The 19113-nt window shown below is 39.5% G+C and overlaps 1 protein-coding gene across 4 annotated transcripts in view; it reads right to left on the bottom strand.

Annotated features, from left to right (window-relative positions):
• The window catches only part of lzts2a (leucine zipper, putative tumor suppressor 2a), a 148147-nt gene that overhangs the window by 16070 nt on the left and 112964 nt on the right, over positions 1 to 19113 (bottom strand). The window contains 1 exon segment of one of the 4 annotated variants that reach the window (NM_001145606.3): positions 16729 to 16799. The gene's annotated coding sequence lies outside the window, so the exon portion shown is untranslated. 4 annotated transcript variants of the gene reach the window in all.

Genomic DNA, 19113 nt, shown 5'->3' on the forward strand with positions numbered 1-19113 from the left:
TTATAATCAACACGGCTGGCTCCTGGTTAGCTCCGTAATCAGCCCTATTAGATGATTACGGAAACATTATAAATAACCTGAGTTTTTCACTCCAGTTATCTTCGTCTTGAAGCTCTCCCCTTTCCACCCTTACATCCTCCCACTTTTTCTGATCGGGTGACACAGTGGCCCAGTGGCTAGCACTGTTGCCTCACAGCAAGAACACCCCCAGTCCAACCCATCGGGCCGGTTGGTGTTTCTGTGTGGAGTTTACATGTTCTCCCCGTGTTCGCGTGGGTTTTCCCCGGGTTCCCCGGTTTCCTCCCACCGTACAAAAACATAAACCATAGCCAATCGACTAAAACAAATTATCAACCAATACAACCTGAGTTTACACTTCTCACGGTGACAAGTAGGGGAGTTCTCGAGACCTACCTGACCTCGAATTCCCCTCTCGCCCTTCTAATGAGAGGGAGCCCCGGGCTCGAGGATATTACTAGCTCAGGGCTCTCTCCCGGGACAGCATGCCAAATACGCTTTATTGATTGTCAGCTAAGTGTGAACTCTTGAAGAGTATGTCCGTGGCGGACTAACAAAGTTCAGTTCTTCGCTATGAAGGAGGAAGTACTTATAACTAAATGTCTGATCTGCCTGAAAATTCACATGTTTGATGAGACTCCTCTCCTGAAGACATCTACATGCTACAGTTACAGTCATGCTATGAGTTACAGTCATAACATGTGTTACAGTCATAGCACCACCTGCTGACAGAAGGAAGTTTGGCATACATATGTGGATTTCTTAGATTGTTTTAAATTTATTGGCTTAAATCATTATTGTCCACTGTTCTTTGTCATCCTAAGGCCCGTGTGAGAGGTCGCTTTCATCGCTGCTTGCAGCTTTAATTTTGCTGATGTTACTGCTTATACTATTGACGTCTCTCTTGTATTAAAACTCTCCCTTCAGTCTCAAAAGTTCTTTATTGGCACTATCGGTTCTTCATGTAGTAGGTTTTTACAAAATCTCTTTATAGATTCATAGAACATCTTTTCTTTCATATCCTAATGATTTTTGGTATTGAATAAAAATACTTTAATTTTGGTATGAAGTATTGTTGGCTGTTTCTACACATTTATGAGTGAACTTTAGGACTGGTTTTGTGCTCCAGGGTCACATAACATGTTAATTAGATATTTTTGCACACATTATTTATAAACCTTCAGACATTTTGCACTTCCAGGTCCCTTTCCAGGTACATATTTTACATATCATGCTTTACTGTCCTGTACTAAAAGATGGTTCACTAACACGATCTCTCTCACTCTTTCTCAGTCTTTGATCCGTTTTGTCTCGACAGTGAGAGGATAGTGCATCTCTCTGCTGCAGGTGTTTCTAATCAAATTCCACAGTGAGGTGGCTGGTGGCTGAAATCTCGTTATGATAAGTCTTAATAGTGCCGCTGCACCGGAAAGGATTAGCGCTGAGGTGTGAATCCTCTGGGAATCACAGAGCTTCTGAAGCAGAATAGGATGGAATTCCAGCATTGAGCCTGGAACCCAGCAGAGCTCCAAATCTCTAAACCCTTAATCACATTTGGTCACTGTTTGGTTCAAGTGTAGTTGCAGGGGCAGGATATTTGATGTGTGTGAAGATCCCGATCAAAGCCTCTTCCCATGGAGATGTTGACATTGTGGCGTCCAACACCAAAGTCTTTGTTCTGTTAACGTCAGGCTTTGTCCTCTGACTGTGCATAACTCATTATCATTTACTCTTTACTTAACATTGACTCAAACGAATTAACTAATTTTAAGTTGGACAGATGCTTCAGTTTGTTGTGACTGGTCTACTGCTTACAGGGTGTTTTAAGTCCATTTACTTCTGCAATTCAGATGTTCTTTTGTGAATGATTCTTAAGTCATGTGTCGGGTCTAAAACACTTTTAACTTAACCCCTTTTGACCATTTCCAGAGGAAGAAGAAAACACATTACATCTGATCTAAATTTGTGTTAGCTACAAAAGACGTCCAATTGTCCAGACATGTGATTGTTATAAGATGAGAAAGTGCACTAAAGCATGATGCTCATACGGACCTCTTTATAACACACTGATGACTGAAACTGTAGTTCTTTGTATCATATTTGTTTATGCAGTTGTACACCACACTAAGTCCTCCTGATAAAAAATGTCGAGTCTCAACAATCACCTTAGATGCTGATTATGTCAACCCAGGCTTATTATGATTACGTACCCCTATATACATTTCTGGAGAGAGCAAAATATGTCCCAGGAGCTACTTTTTTTTCAGTTTTTGTTTTCACAAACTCGCCAGAAGCCGCTGTGTAAGCTTTTTTAGATCTCAAAATTTTCTTGTGAGTGCCATTCGCTCCTGCTGTTCTCACGGATATCCACCAGAGGCCGCTGTTGACTAGCTGACTGACCAATCCCCCACCCTCCCCCTTCCCTAAACCCAACCAATAGTATTTTGAAAAGCATCGATTGACCAGCTGGTAAGCGAGAAAAGGAACCGCATCATACCGCCTCGTATTTTTTTTTAAAGATGAAACGCAGCAATACGTACTGTGGCTCTGTTTACATTATTTGCAGAAATGTATATAGAACTATGCTTTCAGAATTAGCCTGTGTTGGATTATGTACTTCATTCAGTGTTATCCAATGGCTGTCTGGAATACTCGATTCTGATTGGTCAGTCATGTCATTCCAAGCTATTCTCAAACAACAACCGCTAATAATGCAGGCTCATGCGGAAACTTCTAAACAACTTAACCATCAAGGAATATCGAGTTCAACGGCTAATCAGCCGGAATCAGCTGAGGTGAAGTGATGGCCACAAGTGAAACCTAGCTCTTACTCAAGTGGCCATGCCCTTAATTAGGACTTGATATAATTTATCATAAAGGAAATGGATGAGTTATAAAAAAAAAAAAATCACCCCCCTCAAAGTTGTTATGAAGGGTAATATTAGCTATATGAACCAAAATCATTCTTTCTACCAGACTGTAAACCTTTTTTCTGGTGTAAAGTTGGCCATTTTAAAAGTGGGGTCAATAGAAATCTGCTCTTTTATGGATCCAGGACTAGCGGAATTTCGATGAATTGCAGTTTCAGTTACTTCCGTATTTGCTTCACGAAGGAGAGAGGGAGGTTGCAGCTTGGTTGTGTAAAGTGTAGACAGACAAATTGCTTGTCATCAAAAATCATCTTGTCATAATGTGTGGTTTTAGGACACAGTGTTGCATACTAAAATTGTACTTGTAAGAATATGAATACACAGAAGAACCAACCCCCCTCCACCCCCTACCCCCAGGATTACACCTATGATTATACACTAATGAATAATATGTAAACTTATGATTTTAAGGTCATGCAGATGTCAGTTTTGTTTTCAGGATACCCAAGACAAAGTCTAATAAACAGTGTTGCACAACCCTCACAGTCACAGAAACACAGGAAACTAGAGAGAAGTGGAGGCAGCACAAAGGAAATGCTGACCTCATCCACTGCCTCATCTGACTATTGCAAATGCAACCACACATCCTCATTAACACTGTTTGTGCTTCCTAAAAATAGAGAGGACAAAAGTACATGCTTGGGTAAATACAGCCCATGGAAAGTGGACAATTAATCCGCAGGACTGGCTCCTTGTGCTCTAAATAAGGAGCCGCATAGTCTCTCTGCGCTCAAGTGAGAAAGTTAAAGTGATCAGTAAAACTTATGATACTGGGTTTACCGAATATGAAGCCTCCAATGGAGGATCTGAGCACTGAAGTGGTCAGCTGTTTATTTACATTCTTCAGGGATCTCTGTGCCCCGATAACCTTCTAGTCTTTCTCATTAGTCACTCTATCCCTGCGTTTCTTTTTAATCATACCTTTCCCTTCCTACTCTCCTTAGAGTTGCTCATTTTCATTCCTTAAAGGAACATCCGGGGTTCATTAAAGCTTATCTACAGCATTTGTTATATAATGCTGCCTCTAAACTTGGAAACTTTTAGGCAGTGTTTCTGCCAGGTAAAGGTTTCTTAGCTTGAAACTGCATGTACTGTAGAGTCACAGACTGTTGTCTACAACCAGCAGAACATTTTTCCCATACTGTCTGCATATTAAAGATATTCTTCAAGAAAAATACGAACAGTTGCTGCGGCTGTTTACTTATTTACTGATCAGCTAGCAGTAGGTCTCTATTCCATTCTTGCATTTCTGCTTTATTTAAACACGAGTAAGAATTATACCAGTGATGTTGATAGATATGAATCAGTGTACTGCTTTAGCCACATATCAGAACCACCCTAGAGATCTCTGACCAGCCGCTAAACAACCTGCGGCTTTGCTCCGACACTTCCTGCCAGCTGCACTGTTATTGTCCCTTCATCAGATAACACACACAGCACCAACACCCTCGTGGCTATATTCACAAACACACTTACAAAAAAAGAAATCATGATCACGTGATTGGAGCAGAAAAGTAAACACGCTGTTAGTGATCTAAAGGACCTACTCTGAAAAACACAAAACCACTCTGATTAGGTTGCTTCAATTACAAGGTGTGCATTTTGCTAGTTAATCATTCATATGTGCTATAGGCCCCGTTTACACTAATGCGTTTTAGTTTGAAAACGCATAAGTTTTGCTACGGTTACGCCAACCGTCCACACTACGCCGGAGTTCTCGAGCGCCGAAAACGGAGCGTTTCGAAAACGCTGGAGAAGCCGTTTTCATTTTGAAACGCAGCTGCTCCGTCTCAGTGTGGATGATGGAAAACGGAGACATCTGAAAACGGAGGCGGGGCTGCAGACGTTCGCCTCTCTGATTGGGGCTTTTCCTGAATATTAAGTATCCTAACACACAGTTCAGTCCTGAATCTTCTCCGTGTAAGTTCAGACTTCGCAAGTTTGATCAAGGCTGCAGTCTCTTCTTCTCAGTTTGATATGGAAAAGCAGACTATACCGAGGACACGGGTAAATCTTCAAAGGGAACAGTGTACTTTATAACTTCATTCACATCACCCTGGCTTCGTTGTTTCACTTTCTCAACAATAAAATGTAAACATGATTTAAGGAACTGCCTATTTTCATTTTAATATTAGCAACTTAGACAGCAGACATGTTGAGGCGCCGTGCTGTATAAGATGAGCGTCATCTTCACTGTCTGGATATTTATAACAAAACGGAGCCGATAACAACTGCCTCCTTTCAATTTCAGTGAAAATACGAAACATCCCCTCTCTTTTGCTGAGTATCAGTTTTAAGAATCGATAATGGCCTATTTATCGATTTAAGAATCGATAATGGATTCTATTATCTAATTGATAATAGAATCGATAAAATTAATAATTTAATTTTAAAAGTATAACATACAATAAGTTTATACATTATAGGAAATAAAGGCAAGCGATAAGTCAATATACAGAATGTACGTGGTTACATTAATCATTAACTTATTTTTGCGCTCAGCCAAAACACGTTACCTGAGAACAAGTAATAGATTCCAATGACCAAAGTCAGGGAATATGTCGTTAGATAAAGACAACAAGATGAATGAAATATCCCGTTTAATAAATATAGTGAGATTAGATCCAGCGGGAGATGCTTGATGAGAAGTCCGACTAGCAGAGCTCTCATCTGGGTAGATGGGCTGCAGCGCTTGCCCGAGAGCGTCTGTGTGGTCACGTGATGTGCGTTTTCAGCGTTTTGGTGTGGACGGAGAGCAGTTCAGAAACGCTGGGTAAAACGCGAGTGTGGACGCGGATCGTTTTCATTCTAAAACGCCGTTTTAAAACTAAAACGTACTAGTGTAAACGGGGCCATAGAGAGTAATTGTAGCACTAATTAGGCTTAATTAACAGAGTCTTTGTTGTGCTGCAGTCACACTAGAGTTTGAGCTCGCGAAATTCTGTTGTATGGCACTGTCAAAAGGGGCGGGGTTAAACAAGGTAATTATATTAAATAAAAACTAGTGATTGATCCATATTTTACATTTCTGTCCAGAGAGGTCATGTTTTGATCTTTGATTGACCTCACACAGCCATGTCATGCAATTTTGCAGATCAGAGATCACCAAGCTTAAACTTAGCAACACAGGGAACTACAAATCGCAGTTGCATGAATTTGAATTGAAGTATATAAGGGGTTAAAAGTGCAGGGTGATCGAGGCTTTAGAACGAAGGAAATTACCTATTTACATTTACTACAATGAGGCAAAATGGCGTTAGGTTTTAGTGTTGGGTTTCTGCCATATTAAGAGATAATACAAAATACAATTTTCTAAAAGAGATAAAGAGATTGATAAAGACCATGAAGCATCACCCAGATACACACAGAGGCCCATATTAAAACATCACCAATATTTTATTGTACTATTTACTATATAGTCCACTAGATAAAGTTTTATCTTCTTGTGAGCTGGGTCTCCTTCAGCATGCAGAAAGTTAACAAAATAAAATGGCGGCATTGTGAATAGGTGCACACATCATTTTTGTTTTTATGTTTAAATGTTTTTTTTTATCATTTTTATCATCATTTAGGTTTTTATTACAGTGTTGGTCAGTTTGTCTGCTTGACAATCTTATTTTGCAACACAGCATAAAAATTACGGTGAAAGTAATTTTTATGTTTAGTTAAAAATTGTACATTAAAAAGGGTCATATTTTGGTTTTAGGGGTCTCCAACAACAGGCTGATATGCATGCAAGGTCAAAAAAAAACTTTTATTGTCTTATAATATGCACTTATTTTAACATAATTATCCCAAATTATTTTTTCATTCTTAGTGAATTAAATGCTAATCTGAGCTGATTGGACCGATGGCAGTCTGTTGCAATTGGTCGACAGCATTCAGTGCGAGACAAAGTGAAATGCCCACCACGGCTTACCAACAATATTGAAGTGGTCAGAATGCATAGTGTATGTGTGCATTCTGACTACTTCCGCCACCCTCCTGTTTTGTTATTTATCCTGAAAAACTCCCGTAATTTCAACCATTCCCACCGGTCCTCAGCATTTTGGTACGGTCTGTGAAACCCCCAGGTCGCCAACACTGGTAGTGTTGTGTTTGTCTGCCCCTCTTTCTTGCTACTGTGTTTGTGGGCGGGGCGGGGATTTTAATTTTCCTGAGTCTGCGCACGCAGTAATTGGGTAGGGCTTAAGTTTCGTATCAGCGTCATGTCGATACGGCTTAAGACTAAATATCAAGACGATAAATTTAAAGCACTATGACTCGACTCTTTTATAGATGAATCAATAGATTTAAACACTGTGCACTTTCAGATCTAAGCCTTAGCTGGAAATTTAACTTCACTTAGAGCTGTGGTACACACACTGTGGTGATCCCCACACATTTTCACCACAGAAGAATAATTTTGGAAAGTCAATTTATTCTTTGATCAACTGATTGCCCTAAAGCCATATAAATAATTAAATGTCTCACTGTTTAGCTATTTTCAGTGGTGGCAAGAGTACAAAAAAATCTTACTCAAGTAAAAGTATCATTACTTGCCCAAAATGTAGTGCAAGTAGAGTAAAAGTATCTGTTGTAAATATAAAAGTAAAAAGTAGCCTTTCTAAAAGGACTTAAGAGTAGTGAGTAGTGAGTTTAAATGCAATTTGTGCGGTAGTGTGAAAACGTAACATTATGTAGTGCATTTAGTAATTATTTAAGACCATTTTAGTCAAAATACAGTAGACACCCATCATCTTTTCATTCTTGACATGCCGTCCAAACAGTCTCTGGGACACTTTTAATGCTTCCAAATGGTTAGCTGCTCTTATGCAGCGTTTACACCAGACGCGGAAGGCGCATCAAGCACGAGTGATTTACATGTTAAGTCAATGCAAACACGCGAATAGACATCCTGCAGTGCAATATGTGCGAATGGCGGGGTGTGAATGGCGAGGTGCGAATTGAACATTTTGCGCATTTAAAACGTTTAACGCGCATTTTCAAAAATCTGAACTTAAGCTGCGGTCACACTTGACTTTTCTACCCTTAGACTTCCATTCATACGCACGCGAATGCGTCAGACCGGAAACAAAAGGTCATGTGTCAAATTTCGCAGGTTGCAGTGGTGCAAAGTTTAAGCTTGGTGAATTCTGACCTGCAAAATCACATCCCTTGACTGCGTGAGACCAATCGAGGATCAAAACATGACATTTCTGGACAGAAATTTAAATCATGGAGCAATCGCTTGCTTTTTTAAATGTCTAATAAGCTTTTTTAATCCCACCCCTTTTCACAGCGCCATATGACAGGATATTGCATGCTCAAACTCTATTATGACCGCAGCCTAAAGCAGACATTCGCGCCACGTTAACCAATCAGAAGCTTGCTCTTGTAGGGGACGCAACTGTGACGTACACCTATTGTTGGTGTCCCCGGGGGAACGCGGCTAATTAGGCGCAAATAGCAAGATTTATCTGCGCATTCCACATCTGGTGTGAACACAGCATTAAAGTTGTTCAGTATGATACAATTTAGTTTCTATGTGTGATTTGATTGGAAAAGAATCACAGAACTTATTTTTAGTAATAATATTTTAATATTTCTACTTTAGCCAATCCCCATAGACAAGAAAAAAAAATAGTGACTGCAGGTTGAAGTAAAATAGTGTAGTAAAAGTACCAATTCACCACTTAAAATGTACTCAAGCAAAAGTAAAAGTACACATTTTTAATTCCAATTCCTAATAAAATTACTACTCAATTACCGTAAGTGTTTGTAATTTGGTACTTTACCACCACTGGGTATATTATGACAGTTTACAGCGATTTTTTTTTTTTGTTTGTTTTGTTTTGACATGAAAACTGCATTTTGGTGCCTTGAGTAAAACTGATCTGTTCATGTAAATGATTTTGTGAAGTATTTTGATTTTGTGAAATATTATGACACTTTCAGATGAAGGCTAGGTTCTTAGTTGATTTTGCAAATCGACATGAATTAAACCTTAACTGTCTTATTTATCTTAAAACTTAAGATTAATAAAACGTATACATTTTTAGTACATCATTGTTGCCTTGTGTCAAAATTTTGTATATGTAGACACTGCAAAGTCAGCAAATATCTAGCATGAAATAATACTCCATACCAGCAGGCTAAATCCCAATTTGCATGCTATCCTTCCTATACAGTTTTTGGGATTAGGATTAGTGTGTCCTGAATCATAGTAAACTGAAAGCATCATCTGAAGCATGCATCCATATTTTTGGCACCCATAACCCATTAGGTTTTTAATTTATTTTAGTTGTTAAGAGACAAATACAACAAGGACATTTAATTGGCTTACGTACAGGTCTTTCTGCATACCTAAATCTATGTACGTTCCAATATTCATTGAAAAACATATGTCTGTTCAAAAATATAGGTGTCAGTCGCTTTTGACACGCATCCTTCACTGTTCTCATCAGCCTAATGTGCAAGACCCACCCAAAAGAATCAGCTTAAAACTTAATAAATTGAATTACGCCATTCACTGTAGGCCAGCCTAAAAAGTCCCCTGGTGCCCAAATCTGGAGAAACAGCATTTGGTCATGAATGACGCATTTGCAATAATAATAAAGTCAATGGAGCAAAAGGGAGGGAGACATTGCAGTCAATGGACCCAAATATCCTCCTCAGTGTGTGATAAAATGCTGACGAACTGACAAAAATGGATGCAGTTCATCCCTTCAAATTTTATTCTGAATGATGACAATGAGTCGCTGATCACACTTTCACATTCTTGCTGTCTAAAAATGAGGATTATTCTTTCTGGCATTCAAACAAAAGCACTGAGTGTGTTGTCATTAATTATGTGAGTAAAACTGTCTGTGCCAGGAAAACAAGGCAGAATGAGATCACAGGGAGTGTATGCATGATTTATTGATAAGGAAGATGAGTGTTCTTATCTCATGACTTAACTCATAGTTTCTCTGTGATGGTTTATTCATGCTTTAACCTGCATTTATAATACCAGAGATCACATGGTCAATATGGATATAGCGGTGTTGGGCAGCAACACAATTAATGCAGGTTTTGTAATGATATTTCTTTTGTAATTAACTAGCAAGGTAACGCATCACTTTTCAAATTTAAGTAATAATATTTTGGTTACTTTTTTAACCCTTTGCTGCACAAGCAATAAATTGATATAGAAAAAATGAACTTAGACGGGTCACTTTAGACCCATATAGTGCATTAAAGGGTTACAATGTAGTATAACGCAAGTTCACCTTCATAAGAGAACTTCTAGGTGTGTCTGTATAAACAGACTTTGGGAGTGCTTTAGATGACCAATCACTTCTGAAAATATATAAACGGGCCGATGAAATGCAAATTGAATTTGCAGAGCTTAGCTCCACAAGTGAAACTGATGAGCCAATTAGGGCTTTATCAGTCGGCTGCTGGAGTCAGCTCATCAGAATTGTTCCTTCAGACCCAATCTGAGACCTGAAGAACCCTTTCTGCTGAGCTGACTTCCAACGAAGAAAGCGTTTCCCCACCAGTGCGGGGGAAGACATTTTAGTTGCGGTCAAGCTGGGTTTCCTGTCCCCTTGGCGTTTCGCTGGTGTTTCAAAAGAGCAGTTTCTACAAAGAGCAGAATTCCCTAAGAGAGCACACGGTTGTGCAGCGCGTCTTTTTAAAGATGTCATTTCGACCGTGCGTTTCTGGATGCAGTGGTTTTCTCGCCCCGGATGACAAGCACGAGTATTGTGTCACATGCTTGGGGGTCCAACATGTTGATGCGGTGCTCACGGACACTTGCCCGCATTGCGATGGCTTGACTGTTGGGCAACTGAGATCGCGGCGAGCTCTTTTATTAGGGTAAGTCAACCCTGCTGCTCCCGGCCAAGCGGTTAACCCTTGGGCAGGCCTGAGAGTCACAGTTGAGGATAATCCGTCGCCTTCAGGCCCGCGGACCCCTCACTCCTCATCAGTGCGCTCTGTTTCTGCTTCGAGTGTGAGCACTGGTCCATCCTCCGGGCTGGCTACGCTCTCTTTAGATGACACAGGGGACGTGATGACCATCGAAGCAACGGAGGGCAGGTTGACATGCTCCGATGAAGATCCTGACCCCCTGCCACCCTCCAGGGTTGTCAGTGAGGTTTCAGACCTGGAGTCGAACATATTAGCTGTGTTATCTCGGGCTGCTTCGGCCGTGGGACTGGAGATAGCTTGTCCCCCAGAACCGTGGCCGGACCACTTAGATGGGTGCTACATGGGGGTAAAGAAGCCTTCCAGACCCCCCGTCCCCTTCTTCCCGGAGGTACACAGAGAGCTTGCGCAGGCATGGAGGGCACCTTTTTCTGCCCGGGACCTCGTGCGCTCCTGCTCTCACCTTTTTTGATGGCAGAGCGGCCAGGGGGTATGAGGCGATTCCCCAGGTGGAGCGAGCTATCGTGGTCAACCTGTGTCCGCAGAGCCACTCTACTTAGAGAGGTCTACCCAAACTCCCTTCCAAAGCGTGCAGGTTTTCTGAGTCTCTCATGGCCAGAGCCACACCGCTGCGGGCCAGGCCGCCTCCGCTCTGTACGCTATGGCCACCTATCAACGCTACCAACCTGAGAAGCTGGCCGAGATGCAGTAGTCAGGTTCTCCCCCAGGCTTGATGCATGAGCTCCGCACGGCTACCTATTGTGCTCTCATGTCCACCAAATCGGCTGCCCGTGCCCTGGGGAAGACGATGGCCACATTATTGGTTCAGGGACACCACCTCTGGCTGAGCTTGGCTGGTATGAAAGTTGTTGACAAAGCTCGCTTTCTTTATGCTCCCATATCCCAGGCTGGCCTGTTCGGCGTCACCGTAGGGGAGTTCACCCAGGAATTCTCTGCGGTGAAAGAGCAGTCTAAAGCGATGGAGGAAGTCATCTACCATCAGGCTCGGAAAACTGCTCCTCCCGCTGCCCCTTCCTCATACCCTCCCAAGTTCACCGATGTCCTTTTCACGAGGGTTATACTCGAGAGCGCCCCTGTCTTGCGAGAGGAGATTGCTGTCCTCCTGGTGAAGGATGCAATCGAGCAGGTCCCTCCAGCCGAGATAAGGTCAGGGTTTTACAGACCGTATTTCATCGTGCCCAAAAAGAGCAGGGGTTAAGGTCAATCCTAGATCTGCGCAGGCTCAACTGTCATTTACACAAAATGCCTTTCAAAATGCTCATGCAGAAACGCTTGATTCAGAGCGTCCGTCCGTATCTTCAGAAGTGATTGGTCATCTAAAGCACTCCCAAAGTCTGTTTTTACAGACACACGTCTCCGTCTCCTATGCTGGGAACGTAGGTTACGTACGTAACCAGAATGTTAGTTTAGTTACTTAGCTTTTAAAAAAAAAATACTGAATTAAAATAAACGTAGTTACGTTGAATCCCGCACAAAATAAGAGAATGCAGGAACAGGCAGAAAGGAAGATGGCAGAGTCTTACATATCTGCAATAGAAGTATTCTCTTTATTTTGAACACAAGGAAGAAAACATCTAAATAAGACAAAAAGTACAAAAGTAACGCATTGCTTTAACTGAAGTTTATTTTTAAACTAACTTCGAGAGGATCACATGCTTATGATTGCTTGCGGCAATTCCCAAAAGATGGGTGGCATGGAGGCCCAGTGCTTAGCAGTGTTGCCTCACAGCAAGAACGTCACTGGTTCTAGTACTTACCAAGCCAGCCAATGTTTCTGTGCAGAGTTTACACATTTTCCCAGGTTTCCTCTCACTATCCAAAAACATGCAAATTAAGTTAATTGACTAAACTAAATCGGCACCATAGACATGCTTCTAAGTAGTTATCTCTTAAAAGCAATCACTCTCTGTTCATTAGCTACTACAGCAGGGGAGTTATCAAGATCTGCCAGAGCTCAAACTCTCCTCTCACGTTGGAAACGGGAGGGAGCCCCAGGCTCGAGGATCTTATGAGCTCAGGGCTCTCTCACGGACAGCATGCCAAACAAGCTTTATAATCAATCATCAGCGAAGTGTGAACTCTTGAAACTATCATTAATCTGTTTATATGACATGTAAAACTCTGGGATCAGGAGGTTCTTGAACATAACATTCTCCTACATTCATTTTTTTATGTGTTTTTTTAAAGGGTAAATGGGCTTATACAGCGTATTGTTAATTGCAGAGCTCCTCTATTTAAAAATACCTAATAAGTTCTGAAAATGATCAAGCCTCTGCCAGGTTAGAAAAAGTAACGCAAAAGTAACTAAAACATTACTTACCATAAAAAGTAACTAAGTAACGCAGCTAGTTACCTTTTTAGGGAGTAACCCGATATTGTAATGGATTACTTTTTTAAAGTAGCTTTCCACAACACTCGGACATAATATTGATATTTATAGAGATGGGCAACATAATAATTAAATGACTAAAGCATGTACGACAAATTCCCGAAGTGTGACAAATCTACAAAAATCTATATTTTAAAAGTTGCATTTTACCTTTCTATAGTTTGGATTCTTTTTAATATACACTAGTTTTTTAAAATGTTTTTTTTTTAAGAAAACTATTCTGTTCGTCAAGGCGGCATTTATTAAATGTAAAAAATATGTTAAATATTTATAAAAATTTTAAATAACTGCTTTTTAATTGTATGTATTTTCCTACAAAATGATTACTCCAGTCATTATTGATTTTATTGCTATTACCACTAATAATAATAATAATAATAATAATAATAATAATAATAGTAATGATGGTAATAAAACACTGGAGAAATGAAGCTGAAAATGTAACTTTAAATTCACTGGAATAAAATACAAATTAAATAATAAACTACTTTCAAACCCTTATTTTAAAGTGCAATTTCATTTCACAGTTTTACAATGTGTACTGTGATGAAATAAATGCAGCCTTGGGGAGCAGGAGAACCTTATTTTAAAACATTTAAAATCCTACTTACCCCAAACGTTTGACCAGTATATGTAATTGTTTTATTATGCTCACCATAGCTGAATATACTGAACCAAAACCTATATTTTTTTAATAATAAAAAATGTTTTCTTTTTTTAATATATTTAAACATTTTGTTTATTTTAATTAAGATTAATATTTGCCTAATTGCATGCTTACATAAGTCTTTTCTATCACCTTATAATTGAGAAATAATTGTAGAATGCTGATATGAATTGGCGGCACAGTGGCTCAGTGTTTACCACTGTCACCTCACAGCAAGAAGTTCGCTGGTCAGAGACCCAGCTGGGCCAGTTGCCCTAAAGTGTGGATGTTCTCCCCGTGGGGGTTCTGGTTTCTCCCACAGTCCAAAGACATGCTGTACACTGTAAAAAAATCATGGTTGCCTTAAACTTTTAAGCTGAATCAGATGAACCTTATGAGTACATTGAACTTATATTATGTTAAACTGAAATAAAACTGCTAGCATAACATATAAAATTAAGTTAGAACATGACTTGAACTACAATGAATTGAACACATATGCTGTCATGACTAATTGTTCATATAATTTTTTACAGTGTATAGGTGAATTGGATTAACTCAGTTGGCCGTATTGTTATGAGTGTGTGTGTGTGAATGCGAGAGTACTTGGTTGCGCCTGGAAGGGTGCTGTGTAAAACATATGCTGGAATAGTTGGCGGGTCATTCCGCTGCAGCAACCCATGATAAATAAGGGACTGAACTGAAGGGAAAAAAAATAAATAGATGAATGATATGGAATTTAAGCATTTTTATTAATGCTGAAAATATATGAAAAACTTAATCTAAAAAGTTTCAGGTTCTGAATTAATTTTTTTAATTAACTGGCAATAGCATGAATTTTGCCATTTACTAATTCATTTCAATTCTCTATTTCCCAGTGATACCCATTGACCACATGACTGCAGCTTCTATTTTTTCATAGTAAATCCCTGTAGCTCTCCTCCTCATCCTTGTTAATTGTATGTTTCTTTGTCGAAACGCTGGATCGAATTAAAAGCAGCAGGGAAACGCTGCCTCCAAAACAAGCATTATTGGCCCTGCTAGTTTCATTGCCAACCTGTTGCTGTTGCAGGCTTTTGGCTTTTGGCATTGTTTGGGGCTGTTGCCATGATACTTGAGGCCTACATGTGCACTGCCTGGGGTGTAAGGGAGGGAGAGGGGGAGGGAGCCAGAGTTTAAAACAAAAACAGAGAAAAACGAAAACTCCAAGAATGAGAGGAACACACAAGAAAGACAAATTAAAACCTGAGCAGGTGGAGTGTTAGAGAACATGCATAAATCAGTCACAGGAAGGGGAAGGAATTGAGTGAAGTGAAGGAATACATAAAAGACTCAAAGTTTAAGGAAGACAGGGGGCAGGTCGGCTTTTTAGCATCTCAAAGCATATGGGCTCTATTAAAGGCCTCCTTAAACAGAGGCCCGAGCCTTCTCAAAAACCTCCCAAAGACAACCTCTCCTGTCTCACTGTCCGAGCCTCCCTGGGTATCCCATCCTTAAGAGCCTTTCAGAAAGTAACCGGCTGGCCCAAACTCCTGAATAAGTTGCAGCGGGTGACGTCTTTCGCACAATACCACGCAGGAGCTGCTGCCATCTGGACTGACACTACCTGCCAATCAACAGCAGACATTTTGTTTCACCCAGTGTGCAGCACTAAACTTACTGGCACAGGCCCAACTGCCAGCCGTAGTGCCCATTACTGAGCATCTGCCAGCAGGAACAACCTCCCATGGCCTGACTGGTATAAAGTAAATTGAGCTTCTCAGAAGCTGTGTAAATTAGACAAAGTCATTTCTTCTTAATTAGATTTCAAATCTCTTTCAATGTTACAACTTCAAAGTCTTATAAAATATGCAATGGTGGTGTAAATATTGAGAACATTAAATATTAATATAGTTATAATATTAACTACTGTAAGTTTTGATTTTAATATTTACAGTGAAAACTTCACTATATGAAAAAACACAAGTTTTTTTTATATCATTTTAAGTAATTTAATTTAATTTTTATTGTTCTGAATGCTGTGAGATATAAAGAATTTGTTGTGAAGTGAGGAAAATTCAAACTCTTTTTATAATGTTGTAACGCTTTGGTTAATTTAGCGCTACCAGTTGCGTATTTTACACATTTTCTGAAATAGATAATGGAATGTAACTGATGTCAATGTAAATTTTGTTTATTTCTCTCTGTGCGATTTTACAACTCAGAACAATATGGGTCAACAGTATTATCATATTTGTTATTACATAGTTTTGTGTATTTCACTTAGGAAATTTCAGTTAATGCAACTTAATTCAGAAACCTAAGGCAATCAAAACTGTTTTTTTTTTATTGTCCTAGGACAGGTATAGGTGTTATTCAATAATATTAGGAAAACTTTGGGGTATATATTTTATTTTTCCCCCAATTTCTAATAATTTTGACAGCTTTTCTTCTAGCCGAAATAAAACTAATAAGACTTTCTCCAGAAGAAAAAAAATATTATCAGACATACTGTGAAAATGTCCTTGCTCTGTTTAACATTATTTGGGAAATATTTCATTCATTCATTTTCTTTTCGGCTTAGTCCCTTTATTAATCTGGGGTCGCCACAGCGGAATGAACCACCAACTTATTCAGCATATGTTTCACACAGCGGATGGCCTTCCAGCTGCAACCTATCTCTGGGAAACATCCATACACAGTCATTCACACTCAAACACTACGGACAATTTAGCCTACCCAATTCACCTGTACAGCATGTCTTTGCACTTTAGGGGAAACCGGAGCACACGGAGGAAACCTACGTGAATGCAGGGAGAACATGCAAACTCCACACAGAAATGCCAACTGACCCAGTCGCGGCTCGAACCAGCGATCTTCTTGCTGTGAGATGACAGCACTACCTACTGTGCCACTGTGTCGCCTGGGAAATATTTAAAAAAGAAAAAAAATTCAAAGGGGGGCTAACAATTCTGACTTCAGCTGTGTATATTTATAAATCACCCTTGGCTAGTTAACATAGTAAACCTAGTTAAGCCTTTAAATGTCACTTTAAGCTGTATAGAAGTGTCTTGAAAAATATCTAGTAAAATATTATTTACTATCAACATGGCAAATAAGTTATTAAAATTATTAATTTAAAAAATGTGTTGAAACAATCTGCTCTACATTAAACAGAAATTGGGGAAAAAATAAACAGGGGGCTAACAATTCTGACAATTCTGACTTTAACTGTATATATACATATATATAAACACACACACACATTTGACTCAAAGTTTTTTAGTTCAAAGTTCTTAGAACTGTTCTGTTTGGAGGAAACTAGAAATGAAACCTAGCATATAACATGGCTTAAGTGTATGCTGATTGGGCAAATTTACAACATGTTTTGTTTTCCATTGTCTTCCGATGTAAATTGGTAGTTTGTTTTGAACTAGAAAAAGTAACTGGTTAAAATAACACCCGTACATGGCAATGTATCTCTCTTATCATCTACATGTGATATGATATACCAAAATGTATACAGTTTACAAAAGCTCTGTATTACAGATTTCCGAGTACTGAACTTATTTCTGTCTAAGAATTTTTAATGAGTTATGTTATGCTGAAAATCTGGCTATGCAGTCACTCTACTGCCCTATGGTCAGCAACACTTGGTCAATTTGACCCATAGCAATTCCAGGAAAGCGCCCAGCGTGGGAATGGACATGTAACATCCAGGAGTCGGTTGTTTCTGAGTCAGCTGCTCTTTGCCACGGTAGGAATTTCCAACCACTAATGATTATTCAGTTCAATCCAGTGGTAAGAAACAAACACTTGGAATATCAGCAGAACGGAGAGGAGCTGTGGCTCCACCACACTGTTATTACTGTGAGAGTGGCCATTTTGAGGAGATGCCACTGATAGGATGGTAATAAAGTGAAGAAGTATTTCAAAAGTACTGAGTATGGTCTGAAAAAAAAACATACTGATCTAAGAGAGTGAAATCCAGACCTTCAGTTTGGTTTTTATAAAAGAGCACATAAGGACAAACTAATGCCCAAATAAATGACCATGAACTGATGGCTCTTCAAACTTTTTAATGTAAAAAAAAATAATTTGTAAAGAAATTGTGTGTGACTCATAATTTGTGACTCCACAAAAATTGCATAAATAATAATTGTGAAAGTTCTTACTGTAGTATTTCTCTACTTCCTTCATGTCTGTCACTGTGCTGTTTATCTGATGCAGCCGAAGCAAAGATTGAGGCACACTCTGACATGCTCATTAGAACGGGGGGCGGGGAGAACTAGCAATAAAGGCACAGGCAAAAAAAAAAAAAAAAAACAGCTGCTTAATGTTCAGAGCAGCAAATTCCAATATTCTGAAAGGTATAATAAATAATACGATGGGTGTTTAGAGGTCAAACTTTAAAGATTCTGGAGACACAAAAGACGTATCTTAAATTTTGAAAAAGGGGTAAAATGGGTGCTCTTTAAAGCCTGGTTTATACTTCTGGATCAAGTAATTGGCATGACCCACGGCTCATGCCGTATACTTCTGTGTTGCTCTGCGATAACACTTCCGAAATGCTAGCTGGCAGCAGGTGTTTATGTTCCTCTGTGTTGTTTTTCTTCGCTATTGTTTTGTTTTTTCTGAACGCTATCCTTTTGTGAAAGTAGATTTGATTAGGTTCAACTTTATTGTCATTACACATATACAAGTACAAGGCAACAAATGCAGAAGTGCAAACTCGCTCATTTTGAGGCGGGAACCGGCAGACATGCCATAACTTAAATCATAAAGTAAACACAAAACAAAACTTTACATCTGGAGCTCCTTCACTGACTCGACACTTGTAAACACTCACTCCAACAGGTTCGCGTTGCTCTTGATCCCACCCACTGTCATCAGCGTTACCAATCAGATCAATCACAGAGCTTGCGCTATGTATTGTTGCAATGTGTTGTTACATTTTTTAAAAAGTGCGCGTCAGCGACGGCCACGGCGAGGGCTACAGAGGGCTACCGCTTGACGCAGAAGTATAAATCAGCCTTAAGCCAGATACATAGATGGGTCGGCAGGTCAAACATTCTATCTGAATTTGATGATTGATTTCAACTACTGAGAACCACAAATTACAATTCTTAACTAATAATTTGAATGATATATTTCTTAAAGGACAAAATGAGTAACGTAGAACATTAACTGTGTTTTGCAAAGCTGGTTACTCACTTTAAAAAGACCATGTATATGTT

Source organism: Danio rerio, chromosome 13 (genome assembly GCF_052040795.2).
Source record: "Danio rerio strain M-AB ecotype USA chromosome 13, GRCz13ab, whole genome shotgun sequence".
Taxonomy (NCBI): Eukaryota; Metazoa; Chordata; class Actinopteri; order Cypriniformes; family Danionidae; genus Danio; species Danio rerio.